Genomic DNA, 21,569 nt, shown 5'->3' on the forward strand with positions numbered 1-21,569 from the left:
CTTGAAAAGGGCACATTTCAACCACACACTAGTATGAGTGAAAAAGAAAAGCAAGGGGGTATATGATAGGAGGTAAGACAGAAGTCAAACAAAATAGTACACAGATCACGCTAGGAATTTTTTTTCCTTAACCTAAGAACAATGGAAAGCCAATGAGGGGATTTTAAGCAAGAATTGTTATGATCAGATTTGTAATACAGTGTCAAAATAACAGAATTTGATTGTATAATCAAAGAGACAGTGGTTTTATTCCATTCTCTCCTAACTGATCCCCACTTGGCATATTGTGTATTGGCTATGACTCTTTCAACTGTATACAGGTACAATTTAAACAATGATATATAAAGCTCCATTCCTGGACTTCATTTTCCCTATGTTGTTTCTACCGTCAGAAGAGGTTCCCCACTTTGAACGTCTAGACACACCAGCTCCAACATAACATTCAATTCAAGTACACTAACAAGAGGACTAGTTCTCATTGGAGTTGACTAACTTGGCTTAAGTCATATGCCTTTCCCAAAGCCAAACATTACCACTTAGGTTTAGTCCTACATCCATGCTCTCCCCAGTACCAGAGGTAGAGATCCAACAATCCAACCACTAACCAAACAAACAAAAAAAAAAAACAAAAAACAAGAAACAGTAAGATAAAGATTTTCCCAAAGGAAAATCATGCTGTTACAAAAGTAGGAGGGAAGATGCTGGAGAGCAAATGCAACATATGTCCATTATAATGAATTAAAATTAAAGCTCTGTCTAGGTCAACGGACTAAAGGTATTTAACCTAGGAAACATGAGACTATGGGATGGGGGTGGTAGAAGTGAAAGCTATTTACAGTTATTTTTAAATTTGTCATGAGAAAGAAGGAAAGAGGATAACTTACTCTTTGTGGCTCAAGTGATAACAGTAACAGTATTAGTAATAGTTACATGTTTTGAGTAAACTAGAGAATTTCATTCCTAGTGTTGAGCTTCAACACAACTACTTTATTATACACTATCATGTTATAATTACAGATTATGTTATTTATAATAACAATTATCATTACTATTAGCTAACATTAATTAAATGCATATATCACTTTGTCTAATTCTCAAAAACTCTATGAGGTAGACAGTATTCTTATCCTCACTCTACAGCTGTAGAAACTCAATTACAGAGGTGAAGTACCTGGCTCAATATAACACAACTAAGAGTAGAGCAAGGATTCAAATCTAGGCACTTAAAAGGCCAGAGATTTCAGCCATATACTATTTGCCTCCACCAGGAACACGACCAAAATCACAGATTTCATCTAACATAAAACAAAACAATTAATAGTATTCATAGTATTAAGTATTGAACAATTAGTAATTGTTAGTAATAGTAATAGTATTGAACAACTAAAATATCAGGAAATGAAGTGAACTCAAGATGTGACAGATCACCAAAGAAAAATATGAAAAATTCAAGCATCATGTAATTGAAAATGGTCACTCTCAACATCTCCAAGGACCCCAACCCTAATATCATAAATATATCCATCTGGTATAAGGATATAAATTTTTGTCTAGACAGACAAAGGGGACTTATTATTTTAGTTAAAAAAAACTGCTCTAATTGAGAATGTTGAATTATGAAATGCCATTTTGGTATTATGAATAAATCTTTTGGTAATCAACCTACCATACCCAAATATTTTCTAGAAACTTTCAAGTTCAATGTAATGAATGAAGCAATTAGGTTGAAGTTCAATAGTGAGGATAAATTTTTTTAGTTTATTCAAAGCAAGTAAATTCCTGAAGAAACATAGTTGATAATTTTAATTAAACAATATAAATTGCATTTTAATAAACCTGTTTGATGTCAACTCCCAATCTACTTCATTGATGATACTAATTCAGAGCAATATCTCAAATCATGATAAACCAACTTTTTAAAATTTTAACATGTTTGATAACACAAAATTTTTTAATATAATAAGTAAAAAGCCTAAGCTTCAGTAGACTGCTTACATCTACAAATCAATCTAAATTAGCAGTCATTAAAAGCTTCTATGTAAAAAGAATCCTTCTTCACAATAAGGCTTTGGGGAATCTCTCTTTGCACCATTTCCATTTCATCCAAGTAAAACCCCTGCAGACCCTATCCAGCCTGCATCCATTTGCTCTAGTTAGCACCACCCATTCCGTCAGTCAAAACTAAGCTGAGCACAGCAGTACAGCTACTACATTTTCTACTGCACAGTATTCTGCTGAAGGTATCCATCTGAAGACCCCAATAACCTCCCCATTGCTAAATACCCTTTCTTCATTTACATTTTCCTTATCTCACATCTGTTTTAACCCAATTTCTTGAAACATCTTCCTCAAAAAATTTTTACACAATAGACTAGTTCTCTACCCATCTTCTACTGTTTATACAGATTCTCCATATTCTCTTGTTCCTTAAATAGTGTAAAATAAGGTTTTTCGTAGAATTTAGTTCTCAGCCCTACACAAATTGTTCCCCAAATGACAGATTTATTAATTTCCAGATGCTCAATAGCATATACAATCATCAAATATTAACCTCCAACTCTGACTCTCAGCTAAGTTCCAGCCCATCATCTCTTAACTGCTGAAAACTGCTATCTGGATATTTAAACCAAATTCATTACTTCAAAAACTGAAAATGACCTCTCCACAAAAATCAGCTCTAGAGCATTATTCATAATGGCTAATAAGTGAAAGCAAACCAAAGGTTCATGAACTGATAAATGAATAAACAAAATGTTTCCATGCAATGGAATATTATTCAGCAATAAAAAATGAAGTACTGATACATGCTAAATGGATGAACTTTGAGAACATTACACTAAGTGAAAGAAGTAGTATCACATTGTATGATTTCATTAATATCAAATGTCCAGAATAGGCAAATCCACAGAGACAGAAAGTATATCCGTGGTTGCTAAGGACTGTGGGGTGGGAAAAATGGCCAGAGACTGCTTAATGGGCAATGGGTTTTCTTTGGAGAAGGTAAAAATACTATTCCAAGATTAGTGTTGATACTGTTTAACACTGTAAGTATACTAAATGCCACTGAATTGTACACTTTAAAATAACTTAAATGGTGAACTTAAATGTTATGTTAACCTTACCTCAATTTATAAAAATTCATTCTACTTTTGCACTTCTCTTTTTCCACCAATGAAACTGCCATCCTTCTGATTTTAAGACCTTAAAAAATTTTTTAAAGTAGGATCCACATCTGGCACAGAGTTCAACTCTGGGCTTGAACTCACAACTCCAACATCAAGTTCTCAGCTGAGATCAATAGTCAGATGTTTAACCAAATAAGCCCCCAGGTGTCCCATCTTGTAAGTTCTTTTCAATGTTTCCCTGTTTTACTTAGCATACCTAATCAATTCCCCAGTCCTAGAGTCTTCCTTCAACATATTTCCTACAATTATCCATTTCCATTCACTCTGTACTTGTTCAGGCCCTTAAAACCTCACACCCATAGTAAGATTTACTTTGTAAAATTCACTTTATACTCAGCCTCACAGCATCCAGATCTGACTTCATGCATTTAACACAGAACCACCAAATTAACATGTCCTAAAATAGTGTTTTCATTGTGTCACGTATCAATTCCAAACTCAGTAACTCTCCATCAATCCATGCAGAGCTGGATATCCTTGTCTTAAAAGCTTCCAGAATGCAATGAGGTACAGAACCAACCAAATGTTCTAGGAACTGGCACTTCCACCAGTGGTTGGTGCTACCAGGCTGCAAGGCTACTCCTATGCTACCTAACCCAAGAAAAGAACACACAATTCTGAGATTACAAAGCTGAGGATAGAATGAAGGAAGACCAAGGCACTATACCCTACAAAATTAATATACAGCATCTGGCACCCAATAAGTATTACGATGAATGAAATGAACTTTCTGAGACACAATTCCCTCATCTGTAAAAGACAGATGATGATAATACAATCCATCTCAAAGAAACATTTATCTTAAGGATGAAATATGATCTATGAATATATTTTATAGTCTACAACAAAAGATTAGAAAGATATCTCTTGTGTTTAACTTCTCAAACACAAATACTAATAATGTACTGTCAAAAAAGTACGGTCAATTTTCTTATTTACTTCTTCTCTATTCAATAAAGTTAAGAGGTCTATTATTTATTTTTACCCATAAGACTAATAAAGCCATTCTGTTTATTAGGGTCTTTCTGTCAGCAAACAGAAATCCTGTGTAAAGTCAGTCTTAAACACTGAACGGGAAAAGCAAAATGAGTGAACAAAGCAGGAGACAGGATTACTTACATATAAAACACTCACAACCCTCCCAAACCCTTCAGGTTTTGCTTCTCAAACCTGCCAAAGGTAACAATTACCCACAAGACAAGGAACACACAAGGGTGAAGCCTAGAAACAAGAAGCAAATTATTTCATAGACTAATGATCTTTGCTTTGGTTAATACCCATCAAATGAAAGTCATTCAAGCAGTTGTCATACTGAAGAAACCCCAAAGCTAGCAAAAAAAAAAAAAAAAGGAAAAAAGAAAATATGTGTTTGATTAACTTCTAAGGATGAAATCTTAGAAGTAGACAAACCCCACCCTAAGGAATTTAAGATAGATTAATTTACTTAAAATGACTATAATAAATCCATTAACTATTAATATTTGTGTGAAAGACATTTTCTAAAACAAAAAATTTAGAGAGGTGGCACTGTTTTACATTTTTGAAAAACCCATGAATAACTGTCTTAATAAAGAGCTGTATTCTCTTATCTATTTCTACATTTAATCTGTTGCACTACATATTTCTGCTGAAATAAGGAAAATCTAGCCTCACAAGAAAGGTAGGTAGTTAAGGGAGGATCTTGTAGAACTCTTGAAAGCACCTCAAGGCCCCAAGACCACACTCAGAGAACTGCTATACTACATAAATCAAGTCAAAGCCACCGTTTAAAAAGGAGAGCTAAATTACTATCCTGGCTATACTGGCTGGTCAAAAATTTTGTATATGCCAATCTAAAATAATAATTTTAAACAGAGAGTATTCAGTGATGAACACAACTCTAAGAAAAAACATTTATTAAGCAGTGTATAAAGCACTGTTTAAAAACACAAAGATGCAAAACATGTACCATTCCAAAAAAATCACACTATGCTCATCATAATGTACTAACCAGAAGAGCAGAAATGTTTGCAATGAAAAATAATTGAAATAAAAAATATTTTAGGGCAGCCCAAGGTGGCTCAGCAGTTTAGTGCCGCCTTCAGCCCAGGGCGTGATCCTGGAGACCAAGGATCGAGTCCAACATTGGGCTCCCTGCATGGAGCCTGCTTCTCCCTCTGCCTGTCTCTCTGCCTCTCTCTCTCTCTCTGTCTCTATGAATAAATAAAATCTTTAAAAAATATATATTTTAGTTTAATCCAGTCCACCAAAAAGCCTAAATAGTACACCCTGATCATACAGAGTTTCACTTGATCATTTTTTACCTCAGAGGAGCTCTGAAGGTAAAGTTGGGAAGGGAAGAAAAAATGGTAACAACAAAAATATTTTGGAACAGAAACCTCAAGGAATAACTTTCTAAGTACTATCTGTATTCATCAGAGATGAAGTGGAAAGAGCTGAAAAAACTATCATGGTAGGAGATGGAGAGGCAGACAGGGTTACTATGTGTGTTAGAAAGGGGTGGGGCTCTGTATATATCTAACGGATCAAATTAACATTAACCTTCAGTGAATACTATCAGAATCCACAGAAACAATTTTAGTTTTTTCTTTCTTGAGTAGTTCTAGCTGTAAAGATTGACACTTTATGGCTTTTGTTTCCTAGAAATCTTCAAACAACATTTTATTACTTTTAAACAGAATAAATCTCATTGTATTTTACAATTACTATGTGAGCCTATAGAATCCTTTTATAAATCTAAGATACATTATATGATCTTAGTGATTTTACTTTTCCTATATCTTGAAATATTTTACTACTTCCATCACTCTAGGTATTATTTCACTGTTGCTAAACAAATATTCCCAACCATGTTTACAAAAAAAACCAAGAAAACATAAGAATGATTTAATTGCCTAGAAGGATGTGACAATGAAGTCATCACTATGCATTATCTTTCACTTTTCTTGTTTTGCACAAAATATTGCATCAATTTTCAAAAAGATATATAAGATTGAAGACATCATCTTTGCAGTCTGCATCGAGGAGGGAAAACTTTACTTCTACCCTTTTATGTTGCAGTACCTGGGGACCTGTGGATTAAAACTAACAGAAAACAGATTAACAGAAAGAAAAGCACATAATTTTTTAAAATATTTACATCACGGGAATTCACAGAAAAGAAGTAAAGCTCAAAGAAGTGGTTTAACTCAAAGTCTTATATACCATTTTAACAAAGGAAAGGGGATTAGGGCTTTGAAAGACAATAAATCATGAAGAAGTAACTGAGAAATACATGGGAGAACTAATGGAAGATAAAAGGTTATTTTCAGTAGGTCTGTTTATGCAAACTCATCTTGGTATTAACTTTCCATCTCAAGTAGTAAGAACCACTCTTCTTTTCCTACTACCAGGGGGAAAATATCTTCACAAAGGAATATTTATGACCAGTACAGGTGTCTCAGCGGTTTAGCACCGCCTTCAGCCCAGGGCATGATCCTAGAGACCTGGGATCAAGTCCCTGCATGGGGCTCCCTGCATGGAGCCTGTCCCTCTGTGTCTCTGCCTTTCTCTGTGTCTCTCATGAATAAATAAATTTTTTTTAAAAGGAATATATATGACCAGCTTCTAGGCAGGTAACAGGAGAAAACAGTTTTTGTTTCTGTTAATTCTGTTGATTGCTGTACACTCAAAATAATCCTTAGGTCAAAGTGGCATATATTAGCGCAGCATATCCTGATCTTCTTCATCTGTCTTTAGTTTTCACTGAATGTAATTAAGAACTCAGAACTTTTATTTTCTGTCCAATATGGAACAAAAGAAAACTGGCAGAGGTCACATTTCACAATTATTAGATGAACTTAAAAATGAATGCAAAGATAGACAGCAAGCACTTTAGACTCTATTAATGAAAGTCGGGGCATCTCAGACTGAATCTTCAGAGATTAACTTGATACAGTTCATAAGTGGACAAATGTTGAACGCAGATGTATATAATGGTGACTGGAAGGAAATAGATGATGTGGAAAAATTTTAAATTCATTGGATTGGTCATGCTAACTGGTATCTGCAAATCTTAGAACTGAAAATATCTTGCAATTATGAAGCAAAGAAGATGGCCATCCTCCCTTCAATAAAATTTAAGAACCATCAAAAGTTTCAAAAAATTCTTCAAATACTGCATTTAATGATGAGCATGAAAAAAATACCCAACCAAACAAAAAAACCCCACCCTGGAATGATAAGCTAGAACTTATCATAAGTATTTTAAATCTCAAATCATTATTGACAAGATGGACACATTCCACATTCAGGTATGACAGCTGATGAGTAGTCATATTCAGAAAATGTTGCCCATTTCAGGTACATATACTTTCAAAGCTGGCAACATGGGGTAGTGAAACATCCTAAGCTTTAAAGACATAGATCTACACAGAACTTCAGAAAAGGAATGAGAACAGAATCAAGAGTAATACAAAAATTACAAAAGACAAAAGAATTTAAAATTTGTCAGAAATATAACTTGTGACAAAATTTTTATAAGTATAGAACTGGCTTACTATTATCCGGCAAGAAATTTTCTTGATTTGACAAGATCAGGAAGAACAGGGTTGAACTTCTATGGATTTTCACAAATGGGAAGAAAAGTTAATTGCACATAATCTGGACTTACATACATATTTAATGATTCTTATTGTCCTAAGAAAAACTAGTTTTTCTTCTCAGCTCAATGCATTCTCAAGTGTAAATGAATTAAAAAACCCTTGCAGGGGCGCCTGGGTGGCTCTGTTGGTTGAGCAACCAGCCCTTGATTTCAGCTCAAGTCATGAGATCAGGGTCCTGGGAGCAAGCCCCATGTTCAGCAGGGAGTCTGCTTGATGATTCTCTCCTCTACCCCTCCCCCTTCTTGTGCACACTCTCTCTCAAAAAAGAAATCTTTTTTAAAAAACCTTGCATAAATTAACATGAAGAGAGCTGTATTATAAAAAGACCACAGAACAGGTAGATACACTAACAGGGTCAGAACCTATACTTGAAATAACTTGAAAATGATGATCAATAATTAATAATGCAGAGAATTCTTTCAGTGTCTAGGAAAAACTTCAATTACCAAGAAGAATATTCCTCATGCAACTAGGAAAAGAACTTGCAGGAACTAGGAAGAGAATTTTACCTAACCCTTCAACCACATCAGTTTTTTTACACAGATCTTCAAAGTGGGAAGAATAAAGGAAGATGTTCTTTGTGTACATATAAAAACTTTTAAAAGTATGCATATTCATTGTAGGGGTGGTATGTAAGTAGAGAATGATATATATTTGTTTTTCATGTTTCAAAATACATACAAAGAGTTTATGTTTAAATTCTAATCAGAAGCTCTACTGAGGGGATCCCTGGGTGGCTCAGCGGTTTGGCGCCTGCCTTTGGCCCAGGGTGCGATCCTGGAGTCCCGGGATCGAGTCCCGCGTCGGGCTCCCGGCATGGAGCCTGCCTCTCCCTCTGCCTGTGACTCTGCCTCTCTCTCTCCCTATGTCTACCACAAATAAATAAATAAATAAATAAATAAATAAATAAATCTTTAAAAAAAAAAAAAAAGAAGAAGCTCTACTGAGTTGTATTATCCATTTATTCTATAAATTACATAACGGAAATTATTAAAATAATTTAAAATGTAAAAAAAAAAAAAAAGAAATAGTTCTTTTCAATCTAGATGGTGAATTGCACTATTTTTCCTGTATAATGATAGTTAAGAGTCCTTAAAGAAAATTGCTTTGTAGATGGGCAGCCCGGGTGGCTCAGCGGTTTAGCGCCGCCGTCAGCCCAGGGCCTGATCCTGGAGACCTGGGATTGAGTCCCACGTCAGGCTCCCTGCATGGAGCCTGCTTCTCCCTCTGCCTGTGTCTCTGCCTCTCTTTCTTTCTCTGTCTCTAATTAATTAATAAATAAAATCTTTAAAAAAAAACGTTGCTTTGTAGAAATGAATAAAAACTTCAAACACACGTTTGATACAAACTACCAAGCAAATCATTATTTTTTTCTTTAAAATAAGCTGACTGAAAACTCAAATCTTATGAGTCCTCAGAAGCAGGAAAAGATAAACTATTCAGAATTACATATTTAATTAATGAACATGTCATAAATAAATATATCTCCCCCTTTCAAAAGTTAGTTTCAAAATGGAACAAAACACCTTGTCAACAATCTCCAATTTCCTATCAGTTAAAACTATAGTTTACATTCTATTTACTAGAATTGTTATTCCATTCAGATACATCCCCTGCTGAATTTGTACAGGAAAAAAAAAAAATCGTGGTATGGTTCTAAATGTTCTCTTGAATAAATAAAGCAAGTATGGGACAGGAGTGTATAAAAATTATTTATTCCTTTCCTTTGCCTTCCTGTCCCCTACTGATAAAGCCAATTCTGAGTAGTAAAACACTGGACTAAAGCAGGGCTGGACTAGACAACTTACCTGGTACAAATGGGCTGAAGTGGGAATGCTGAAATTTATAATTCTCCAACATTTAACTACCTCAGAACTCTATTAATCACAGCTCCCTAATGCTACAAGGGCCCCAAGCAAACTTTTAAATAAAGTCGGGCAAAATCTCTTGACATCTACTTTCTGAGCCTCCTTTCTCCTAACCCTCCTAGATTCTGATACCAATGGGCATCAGCAATTTCAAGTTCCCTAAACTAGATAAATTGGTCCTATCCTCCAAAATTGCTCCTTTCCTTCACCCTCAAACATCCATTTCTAGAAGACCACTCCCAATTATTTCATTATCAGATTACTGCAGGTAAATTCACATCAGTACTAATACAAAACATCACCCCCTAGATTACTTGCTAATTGCAAAAGAAAATGCTTAGTCTGAAAAGATAGTCTGTCACCATTTTATTGGAGAGATCAAATTTAGGATCACTAATAAGATAATGGATAACCCTCCCTTACGTGCCTTCTGATGTTGTATAATGTGAAGTACACTGCATGACTTAAGTATTCTTGCCAAAAATATTAAGCCTGATCTACACAAGCCTTCAGATCTACAAGTTTACAGAATATATAGGGGCTAGAGGTATAATTTGAACCTAATGAAGAGGAAACTGTCAGTAAGATACAGAATGTGGGTTATTCTACAAGACAACTGGTAGTATGGTCTCTTCAAAAAGGGCAATGTCATCCAAAAAAAAAAGAGAGTGTGAGAGAAAGAACTACACTAAATTAAAAGAAACGTAAATAAATGTAATTAATGCATGATTGGATACTGGTTCCAAGACAAAGGACTAAATAGGACATTTTCTGGACAATGGGGAAAATGTGGATATGTAACTACATATCTATATTAGATAGCAGAGATTCTTCAAGTATGATTACAGCATTGTGCTTATACAGAAAATTGGCCTTATTCTTATGACATCCATATAGATATATCAACAGGACTTAGGTGTGAATTGTCATAATATCTGCAACGTGCTCTGAAAATAAATGCTCACCAAAAAGAATGTAGACAGATAAAGGAAATGTGGCAAAACGGCAACACTTTTAAAAGTAGGGGTACAAATGAAGGTCCAACTGGGCTATTATTTAACTTTTTAATATGTTTGGATGAAAAATAACATGAAAACTTCGGTAATAAAAAGCCGAAAAGCTAAGAGGTAAACTCTTAAAAACAAAAATATAAAAGGAGTTCAACAGTATTCCTTCATTTTTGTGAGGTGAGGCTCCTTGCTTCTCTTCACTCACCTTATTCTCACACACACACACACACACACACACACACACACACACACACACAAAACGAAACATAATGTAGTGAACTGAGCACTGAATAAGGAATCAAGAGGACCTAAGGTCGTAGAAATGGTTCTATCACTTCCTAACCTTGACCTCATTAAAGACGTCTCCCTGAGACTCTCTTTCCTCATCTTCGAGAACAGTCTCATAAACACAGACCAATGCAAAAGGGGTCTTGAGGTAGAAATAGGGCGTGTCAATGTCAGATACAAATGCAAGATACAGACATAACGGGATCTGTACTGATGCTTTAAGATGTCAAGAGCACACAGCCCTAACAATCCTCTAAGCACAACAGTGCCTTCAAAGGCACAGCAAGTTTCCCATTAGACAGCCTGAGTTGTCACTCATCCCCCAAGGCAGGACTTCTCACAAATGCTAAGGGGCGGCTTTTGCACTTTAAAAACTCTCCTCCTAGGTTTCAGTGTTAGGTCTAATGGCGCTCGTAGACGTCCAATTCTTAGGACCCCGTCCAAATCTGAAAACAATAAAGTCTAGGTTCACGAATTTTCAAAAAAGCGACTCTTGGCTAACAAAGAGAACCCTCTGGACCGAGGTCTTCCCGTGTGCGTGCAGAAGCGGGTTCACTTTGACGTTGCTCCTCTCTAGCCGATTTCTCCTTAGAAGCCTTCAAACTTGAGCTAAGTTGGGAGAACTCCTTCCATCTCTAGAGCCGGGTAAAAACCTCGCAGTGAGCTCATTCTTTCCGTCTAAGTGAAACCCTGAAAAGCTCGGTCAGTAAACTGTGTATCCGACTGCACGTCTCTCCTCAGGGCCCTTCTGGAGACAATAACGGGACAGAGCGGGGGGCGGGGGGGGGAGTCCCTTTGACAAGCATGAGGGTGTGAGCGTGGGACGGAGGACTGGGCACCTGGGCACGGGGTCAGGGGCCCGAGGGCCCCGGGCGCCTGAGAGTTCGGCACCCCCTTCGGCCTCGGTCTACCACGAAGGGACTCCGGGGAGCGTTGCTGTGGGGGAAGCATGGGTCCCCGCCAAACATCCGCACAAAATGTACGGCCGACCAAAGGGAGCCGTCTCCAGAGAGAAGAGCCGAGCGCAGGCTGGGGCCAACAGGCGCGCAGGCCCTGGGAGGCGAGGTGGAGGAGGTGGAGGAGGCGGAGGAGGAGACGGAGGGAGAGGCGGCCGGGCCGGCGCGGCTCCGGCCTGCCGCCCCGAGCCGTCTGCCGCGTCGCGCCGGGATCCCTCCCCCGCCGGGGCCGGCGCAAGATGGCGGTCCGGCCGCCGCCGCCGCCGCCGCCGCGCAGCCGGTCCCCTCCCCCGCGCCCTGGACGCTCTCGGCAAACCGCGCCGGCCTCGACACCCCCGGCCCAGCGCCCCCGGAGTGAGGCGGCGCAGGCCGCGCGGGAGGGCCTCTCCTGCTGCAGCGCGGGGCGGGCGGGGGCGGGGGGCGCTTACCGTGAGCGGAGCGGATCGGCCTGACTGGGGCCCTGAGGAGGAGGAGAAAGAGGAGGAGGAAAAGGAGGAGCACGGAAAACTACACAGCGGCGACGGCGGCGGCTCCCATTGCGGAGCAGCAGCTGAGCTGTGGGAAGGGGGGGGGGGGGGGGCGCTCTCGTGGATCCGCCGCGCTGCCTCATGGGTAGGCTCCGGGTCAGCCTCCGCGCGTCCGGGCTCCCTTTCTTCTCGCCGACGCGGGAGGCGGGCGCGGGCATGTGCGTCGCGGCGCTGCCCTCGAAGGCCGCGGCTCCCCGCCACGCGCCGGCCGGCGGCGAGGGCCGGGACCCGGGACCTGGCTAGGGATGTGGGGGCCCCCCCTGCCCGCCGGCGAGCCCGAAGTCGGGGCTGCACCGCAGCCGAAAGCGTGGGAACGTGAGTTCCGGGGCCTCCCTGGGTGTAGCGGCCAGCGCTCCGCAGGCCTGGCGAGGAAGGGCGAGCAGGAGGGCCGCCCCTAGAGGTCCCGCGCCTGAGGGGCGAGGACGTAACCCAGGGGAGGAGAGTCGGGTTCTTCTCACAGCTGGCTAATTTTGTTTATTTTTTTTCTTTTTTTTTTTTTAATTTTGTTTCAGACGTACGATTTCGCTGGTGTCTCCTTGAATTCCTAACTCTGCCACTATGGATCCCTGTAATAACTTAAAAAAAAAAAAAAGCTAAAACAAATGCATTTACAAGAACACTTCGTGAGACACTGCTTGCATAAATGCTCCACCTTGTATTCTGGTCCGTAAGGAAGTTTCCTCTCCCCGCTCTCCTCACAAGATCAGGCTCGCTCCCTGAGATCCTTGGAACACACAGCCACCACTGCACAAACCCATCGCTGCATTGTACTCATTCTTCTGTTTGAATTAGTTTCTTCTCTCTCATCCAGACTGCTCCCCTTGCTCTTCTGGGGTGTTGAGCATTAGTCACTTCCTTATTGATTCCCACCCCCAGATCCATCCTAGCCAAGGACAGTTAACTACCCCTAGACCTGGAATGGCTGCAGGTGACCATGACCTGCTCTTCCCCCCATCTGTGCCAGGGATAGTCTAATCCAGCTTTCTCTTTCTGGCTGGCCCTTAAAGGAAGCTTAACAGGAAAAGAGAGCAATCAAAATAACAAACTGGAAAGCTAATAATTAAAAAAAATTGTGGCCTATTCTTAAGCCATTATAGTTAAAAGAGAGTTCTAATGGCTTGCAAAGCATGTCACGGTATGAAAATGAACTGAAGGTTTCACTCCGTGTTCCCAGTTTGGTCCCATTTGTAGAGACAGAAATTTACTGTTGTTAGACCCTAGAGCTTATTTACATGGAGGGTATGATTCACGCCAACCAGACTTACTAGAGACTGATGTACAAACCAAAATTCACATTTATTCCTTTTTTTCTTTCTTTCATGAGAAGTACATCTGCCCTGAAGACCACAAAACTCTGGTTGACACATTTTCACTCAAAGGAAACATTTACATGAGAAGCCAAATTATAAAGGATATCCACTAAGTATGAAATCAACACTCATGAAGTAATTTAGATGATTTTTTTTTTTATTACTCCATCCTTAAAACTCCTCCCTTGGCTTACAGAACATGATTCTCTTGGTTCTCTTGACTGCCTGTCCACACTCTTCCTAGCATTTTTTTTTAATAGTTTCTCTTCCTCTGATTTGCCAATTTTCTGCCCCTTACCCTTCTGTACCTACTCTTTAAGTATCCTCACAGTACTCACTCTCCTTAAGTCAGGTCATGCTCCACACTGTTCCCTGGCTGTAATGGTTATAGATGATTGCCCACCTTCATTTTCAAAGCTCCATTGTCTTCACCTATGTAATTTAGATGGCATAACCACTACCCACCCCTAATTCCAAGAGTGGTCCAGCCAGCCTGAAACTATTAGAATCACTTTTACCTCTCTTTGAACAGTTTTTATTTAAGAAACCAATCAGAGTGAAACCTAGGATTTTTGTTTGCTTGTAGGAAAGAGAAGTTCCTTTTTTCTCTGGATGATATGGCATTGCCATTAAAATGTAAATACCAGAAGAGCTACAACTTTTTTTTCTACTAAGGAGAGCCAAATGATAATAAAGCTAACAAATGGAGGAAGAAGGGCTGGGTGAATTAATCATGGGGAAAGGAAGTCAACCTCTGAGAGCATCGTAAGCCTCCAAATCAAACCCAATCTGAATCCTGTGCTACCTCTAGACTTCTCTGTTATATGAGCAAATAAATTCTTTTTTCTATTTAAGCTGAAGAGGTCCAGAATAAGCCTCTGTGACATAAAAATTATTTTTAGCTGAAAGCATTTGAGTTTCTGAAATTTCTTATCTGCCTAAAAGCAGAGCCTCCCCAAAGAACTCAATTGTCATAAATCTCCCAGGGAGCAACCAGGGAAGATTGGCTCTTACCACGAGAGACAATGAGAATTGTCACCACACCTAAAGAGCCATTGTCATGAAACTATCATATCTCCCATCTATTCTCCTAAGGGCCTACTTATTATCTTTCCTAAACGTCATTTGTTTTCCCATAAGTGCACTCTTTCCCCCACCTCACTTCCAAGAAGTCATTTGTTCTCATTAAGTGCCCTCTCCCCTCCCCTTCATCTATTAAAATAGTATATAAGCCCCAAATTTTGTCCACTCCTTTGAGTCACATTTCTTTGCAAACCACCCCCCACCTCGTACCTAGTATGTGATTAAAATCTGTCTTTTCTCTTGCTAACCTGTCCTTTTGTCAGTTTAATAGGCAAGCCCCCAAAAAGTAAATCTAAAAAGGGAGAGAAAAGTTTTCCTCCCTAACAAAGTCAATGTGAGTTAGGTTTTCTGTTACTGGCAAGTGAAAGCATCCTAACTGGTGGAGACAATGATAAATACTCCCCACTTTACTTTCCTCTTGCATACCCAGGAAACCCACATTTCCTAGTTCCTTTACGTCTATATCAGGCCATGTAACTGTTTCTGGCCAGTGCACTGTAGAGGCAATGATTTCCCAATCTAAGCCCGACCCTTAAAACCTCCAGTGATTTATAGTTCCCTTCTGTTTTTCACATATCAGTCACCCAGATACAGAAAATTCTGAGGAGCTAGGGGATGGCAGTAACATTAGATGGAAAGACTGTAGGTCTTAATTGCATGGTGCACATCTGACCCTTATTGTACTAATTCGAGCAACATCATATGTTACTGGGTTATGACTGAGAATTGAGGGTTGTTACTAAAACACTAACCCTGATTAATAATAGAAATAGTAGCCTACTGTAACAAAAAATCCAAAATATGTGGCATTAGTTTGGCATAGCAGTCAGGTGGGACTTAAGGAAGGAACTATGCAGTAGGCTGGATAACCAAAGATTCATATTAGGCAATGGCTAGACTGTTGCCTACAATACCTTAGGAGGTAGATCAGTACAAGTACATATTTTCTAGCTCTAAGGCAAGAGTTCAGAAAACAAAATTAATAATAGATGTTGGTGATTTTTTATGTGATTTGCAAAATATTACCAGAAAGAGATTAGCATGAAACAGAATTAATCAGTTTACCAAAAAAATGAAAGAAAATAGAATCCAGCATTTGGGTAGCCTTAGAGTTTGAAAACAATACTTCTAGATTCCAAAGAGAAAGCTATATTTTAAAAGGTTTTGAGCAAGGAAGCCTCAGTAGGATTTAAACAGAATGACTCAGCCCTTAGGAAAAGATCAGATTACACATGTTTCAGATAGTATCTATTGCTTCAGATAGCCTCAAAGAAGGAGTTTTATTGAGGTATCACTGACAAAATTGTATATAAAGTGTACACGATGATCTGATTTATCCATTGTGAAATGACTACCACAATCAGGTTAATTAACACATGCTTCCCCTCATATACTCACTTTGCATGTGTGTCGTGAGAAAGCTTAAAATCTACTGTTAGCAAATTTCAAGTGTACAATACAGTATTAGGCTGTACAGTAGATCCCCAGAACATATTCATTTTATAACTGAAGTAGCAACTATTCAATTAAGAGAGATTTGATTAAGAAAGTAAAGAAATAAGGCAGCTTTTACAACCATGTCCGCAGAGGGGATATTGTTGATGCTTAAACCACACTCTCAGATATCTATCCACTCTTTTGGGGTGCTCCCTTTGCCTCAAGCTTCACTGTGCCTTTACTTCCAACAGCCAGGCTCTGTGGCTCTTCTTCCAAGGACTGCCCTCGGGCTTTTGGAGCCACTTTGCCTGCCTTCACAGAGACAGAAAGTACCCAAGAATTTATATGTCCATAAGGCCAGCTCTTAACCAAAGACTGATAAATGCGAGAGTGTAGAAGCCCTAACCTCCTTGTCTTGGGTGAGAACTACTTTGAGGCATGACTTACACTCCAGAATTCCCCTGAACCACCAGGCTGAAGCTATCTTTTGCAGGGTTTTTTTCTAACATACCCTCGCTTGTGTGCATGTGAAACTATTATGCCCACTCCAAAGCCACCCTTCTTAACTCATGTTTGTGATGCTGGGGGCTGTGATTCTGCTTTGCCAGCTGTTCCCTGTTACATTCTGCTAATAGAGGACCCTAGAGGGGGACCACAAGTCTGAAGGAGGAAGAAGGGCCTTGTTCCTTCCTGTTTACTTTGCTTTATGTTTCTGTCTTTATAAATCCAGCAGCTTTTTATCAGTCCCAACAGTGACAATTCATTCTCACAGCAAAGACTGAATCTACTCTACGGTTTTCCTAACACTTGCCAAACTAGTCTCATTGTATCCCCACAGAGATATCACCACAACCATCCTCACCTGTCCTCAGTAGTCTAGGTTCCAGCTCTATGGTACCTCTGTTCCAAGCACAGACTCCAGCACCAGAGCAGTGCCCTTCTCAGAGGTCTGAGTTTCAGCTCCATGGGGCCATTCCTCCAAGCTTCTGTTTGCTATGGACTGTACATATGTGTGCCCCCCTCCCCCCATTCATGTTGAAACCCTTATCCCCACTGTGATGGTATCTAGAGACAGGGCCTTGGAGAAGTAATCTTAAGAGATCTCTCTCTCTCTCTCTCTCTCTCTCATTCTTTCATTCTCTCTCTTTCTCTCCCTCCCTCTCCCTCCCTGAACCTCCACCCCCACCAACCCTCTCTCAGGCTACAGCAAGAAGGTTCCTATCAGAAGCCAGGAAGCAGGTTCTCGCCAGGCACTGAATCTGCCACAACTTGACCTTGGATTTCCCAGCCTCCAGACTGTGGGAAAGAAAAGTTTGTTGCTTAAGCCACCCCATCTACAGTATTTTTGTTATAGCAGCTCAAACTAAGACACTGTTAGTGATTCAAACCTCTTTGTTCCCTCAGTCCTAGAGGTGGTAACTACTTCCTGTAGTTGCCACCTCCATATATGTAGTGTTATCTTTTTGCCATTATCAATTCTTTATTTTAAATTCCCTTTGTTAAAATAACTAGTATGCTCCCATCTTCTAACTGGATCCTGAGTGATACACTTGGCTTTCTCTTATCCCTTGTCCTGCTTTCCCCACTCTCGTACAATGTTCATTGTTGACAAATCCTTTTCTTAGAATCTGCTTCTGAGGAATTCAATCTAAAACAGTCTCAGAAAGAACTTTAAGTATTCTTAATGTCATATTGAGCCAACTGGAAACAAATGGATTAGAAGCCTACAGTAACCATGCACCTAATCTAAAATAATTTTTTAACTGTTAAAGCTGTAAAACCATCTTCAGTTGGCCCGTAACCTCTCCAAATATGAAATCTCTACAGTCTCCAAGGAAAGCAAAATCTCATTCAGATATGGCCACGGGAGATTAAAAACAAGGAAAACTTCCCAAAGGGTAGAGCCGAGGAAATGGAGAAAGAGAGTATCCTGGCTAACTTGATGTGTTGACTTGACTGGGCTAAGGGATGCCCGAAGAGGTGGTGAAACATTATTTCTGGATGTGCCTATGAGACTGTTTCCAAAAGAGAGTAGCATTTGAACCAGTAGACTGAGTAAAGAAAATTACATTTACCAGTGTGGACAGATGCCATACAACCTGTTGAGGGAACAAAAAAGGTAGAGGGAGAGTGAATTCACTCTCTCTGATTGAGCTAGGATGTCCACCGTCTCCTGCCCTCAGATATCAGCACTCATGGTTCTTGGGCCTTTAGACTCAGACCAGGACTTACACCATCAGCTCCTCTCATTCTCTGCCTTCAGATTTGTATTGAATATGCCACTGGCTTTTGATTCTCCATCTAGATAGAGATATAGAAACATATATAGAAATGAAGATAGGTATCTGTATCTATTTAACACCCATTGGTTGCTCCTCTGGAAACCCATAATATAGAGAGTATCTCACCAAAAGAAGAATTAGAGGTTTAACACCTAACCAAGGAAAGTGCTGCACCCCTGGTTTAAAGGGCCTTCAAAATGTCTTGTAAGCAGGATTTGAGAATTGCTATGAAACTGTAACTGCTGTGTCTCACATTCTGCTCCTTTCCTAACATGAGTGTCTTTTGCACTTATCTTCTTTCAATTCTACCATCCTATATTGGGTATAAATCTGGACTGTTTCTTTTTAGTTCATAAGTCACCAGACCAAGAAAGGTCACATCCAAATCTGATGAAGAAATCTGTGTACCATCTGGGACTTAAAACTAGATGCAATGACTTGATGGGCTTTGGGTTATCCCCCTTAGTATGAAGGAGGAAAAGAAAAATGGACATTTGGGACTAGAAGGGTGGATTAAGACAGAAATAATCACCTAACTTCCTCCTCTGAACATTCCCCATCCCTTTTACATTCACATATAGCACGTTAACTAGTTTAGGCCAGTGGATTGCCATCAGAAGCAATTTACACCAATGTTACTGAAGTGTGGTTCAGAGACCAGTATTGTTCCATGATTTGTTTGCTGCTGGTCCATAACAAGGTAAATAAAGCAAAGGAAAATACTTAGAAACTTTCATAGAAATTTGACATTCTCACAACATCTTTATTGTCTTTTTGAAAAGTAATGGTCTGCAACAGATTGGAGAGTTTATAAAAGGGGTCCTTTGCTACAGATAGTTTGAGAAGCTGTATGCTCACATCACTTCTAGCCCAACTTCTAAATCCTCTTAATGTTCTTCCCAGACCTTTTTGTTCTTCAGTTGCTCACATGCAGAGGATCTACCAGAGTACTTGAAGCCCTAGAAAACAGTGGAAATATGAGGTAGAAGTAACCTGGGGTTGCTGAATGATTGATGGAACAGAATCACCTCCCCCAACAAACACATCAATGTTCACTAGACTATAAGGTGAGTGAGACATAAACTAGTATGTTAAGTCTGCGATTTGGGGGTTATTTTTTTGAGTACCAGTGTTAGTTATCCAAATACATTGTTATTGAGTTTTCCTATGACATTGACTTTAATCTCTATTTTCATGATTTCTGAATTTATATCTTCAAAGCACACCCCTCTCCAAAGCAGCAGAGCCATATGCCTCATCACATACTTGATAAATCCATTTTAGACATCCCACAGGACCTAAAAACTCAACATTCCTAACACTTAATCCCTTATGCTCCTCTTCTTTTTCTCAATTTCATTTTGTTCAGCCATATTGCCATCTCTCCAATTGTCCAACCCTGAAACCTAAGAGTAACCCTCAGCTTCTCTTTCTCTACTGCCCATCATAACCCATCAACCCTGTACCAACTTCTGAAAGTTTTACCTTCTTCACATCTTTCCAACCCTTACCCTACTTTTGATTTCTAATTTCTCTACTCTATCTCACTTGACTGAGAAAATCTTCTATTGTACACTCTTGCAATTAATTCCTTCCAACATCATAAAGCTCCCTTATAAAAAGCAAATATAAGTATGTAACAGTCCTGCTCTAGAAATATATCCATTTTTTACATAGTCCTTAAGACAAAACTCATGATCCTTAACATGGTGTGCTAGATACTATGGATTGGCTACTTCAATCTTCATTCCACTCTGCTTCTAATGGGAGATGATAGGAAGCTAAACAAAACAAAAGAGCAAAAAACAACTATATTCCCCCAAACAGCCTTGCCACTAGAGTGCTAGGTATATTGGGTTCTGTCAATTTGATGCACTTGCACTAAATCCAAAAGATAAAATTGAGGTAGAAGCTATCTTTTTAGCTACTACTGGCAAACAATGGGGTTCTGACGTGATTGTTAGAGGCAATTGCCGCAGCTGAGCACTAGTATTAGTATCTATTCACCACCTTTATGGATGTGAGAGGCAAGTGAGACAACATCAATGACAGTGGCAGCAGCTGGACTTCAGCTAGGAAATCACACCAGCCTCCAATTTCTATTCCTCTAGCTCTTTTGCTAATATTGTAGTTCCCTGTGTTTAATACCTTTCTCTCTGAAATACCTAAAGATGTTTCTTTTATTAAAGATTTTTATTTATTTATTCATGAGAGACACAGACATAAACAGAGGGAGAAGCAGGTTCCTTGTAGGGAGTGTGATGCAGGACTCAATCCCCAGACCAGGAGCACCACCTGAGCTGAAGGCAGATGCTCAACCACTGAGCCTCCCAGGCGTCCCCCTCAAAGATGTTTGTATTTCCTGCACTACCACCTGACTAAATAACGTGACATACAAGGCTTTTCATGATCAAGCCCTGATTTCTCTCACCAACCTAACCTTGTGATGCACTTTCCCACTGCCACTTCATACATATCCATCGACCAACATGGTAGTTGAGCCATGCTGAACCACTTGCTGATCTTCAAATGTACCATGTTTTCCTCATTCATGTTACTCTTCAACTTTCTTACTGCTATTGATTCTTTAAGATTCAACTTAAATCTTACCTATTCTGGGAAGCCCTTCCTGATATCTCTTCCAGCTTTTACTAAAAAAATTTCTCATTCTTTCTTTTGCCACAAAACATGTGAGCCCCTAACCATGTTTGAGATATCCCCCTATTCTTATGGGGCAGAGGCTTCCACCTCTATAGAAATTGAAGATGCCAGCTACTTTCTTCCCCACTTCACCTGTAGTTAGGGAATGTGCACATGATCTAGGATCTGTCAGACATGACTACCCCAGATTATGAATCAGAAGCTAATGGAATGAAAAATCACAGGTTTTCAAGTGAACTCTAACAATATGGAGCAAGAGAGAAGGCACCTAAAGCCAGTTTCTAGAGGCAGTAGTGCCAGTAGTTGTAGCAACAGAGGT

At 39.6% G+C, this 21,569-nt stretch overlaps 1 protein-coding gene across 22 annotated transcripts in view; it reads right to left on the reverse strand.

Annotated features, from left to right (window-relative positions):
• ZNF280D (zinc finger protein 280D) overlaps positions 1-21,569 on the reverse strand; it is a 299,635-nt gene that overhangs the window by 112,226 nt on the left and 165,840 nt on the right. For 3 of the 22 annotated variants that reach the window (XR_003234935.2, XR_003234938.2, XM_025998059.2), the window contains exon 1: positions 12,379-12,535. The exons of 6 other annotated variants lie outside the window; for them this stretch is intronic. The gene's annotated coding sequence lies outside the window, so the exon portion shown is untranslated. Of the gene's footprint in view, positions 1-12,378; positions 12,677-21,569 lie in introns of those variants that run through there. 13 more of the 22 variants (XR_011997400.1, XM_072738604.1, XM_072738603.1 and 10 more) reach the window with 11 other exon arrangements.

This window comes from Vulpes vulpes, chromosome 15 (assembly GCF_048418805.1).
Source record: "Vulpes vulpes isolate BD-2025 chromosome 15, VulVul3, whole genome shotgun sequence".
In the NCBI taxonomy this organism is placed as follows: domain Eukaryota; kingdom Metazoa; phylum Chordata; class Mammalia; order Carnivora; family Canidae; genus Vulpes; species Vulpes vulpes.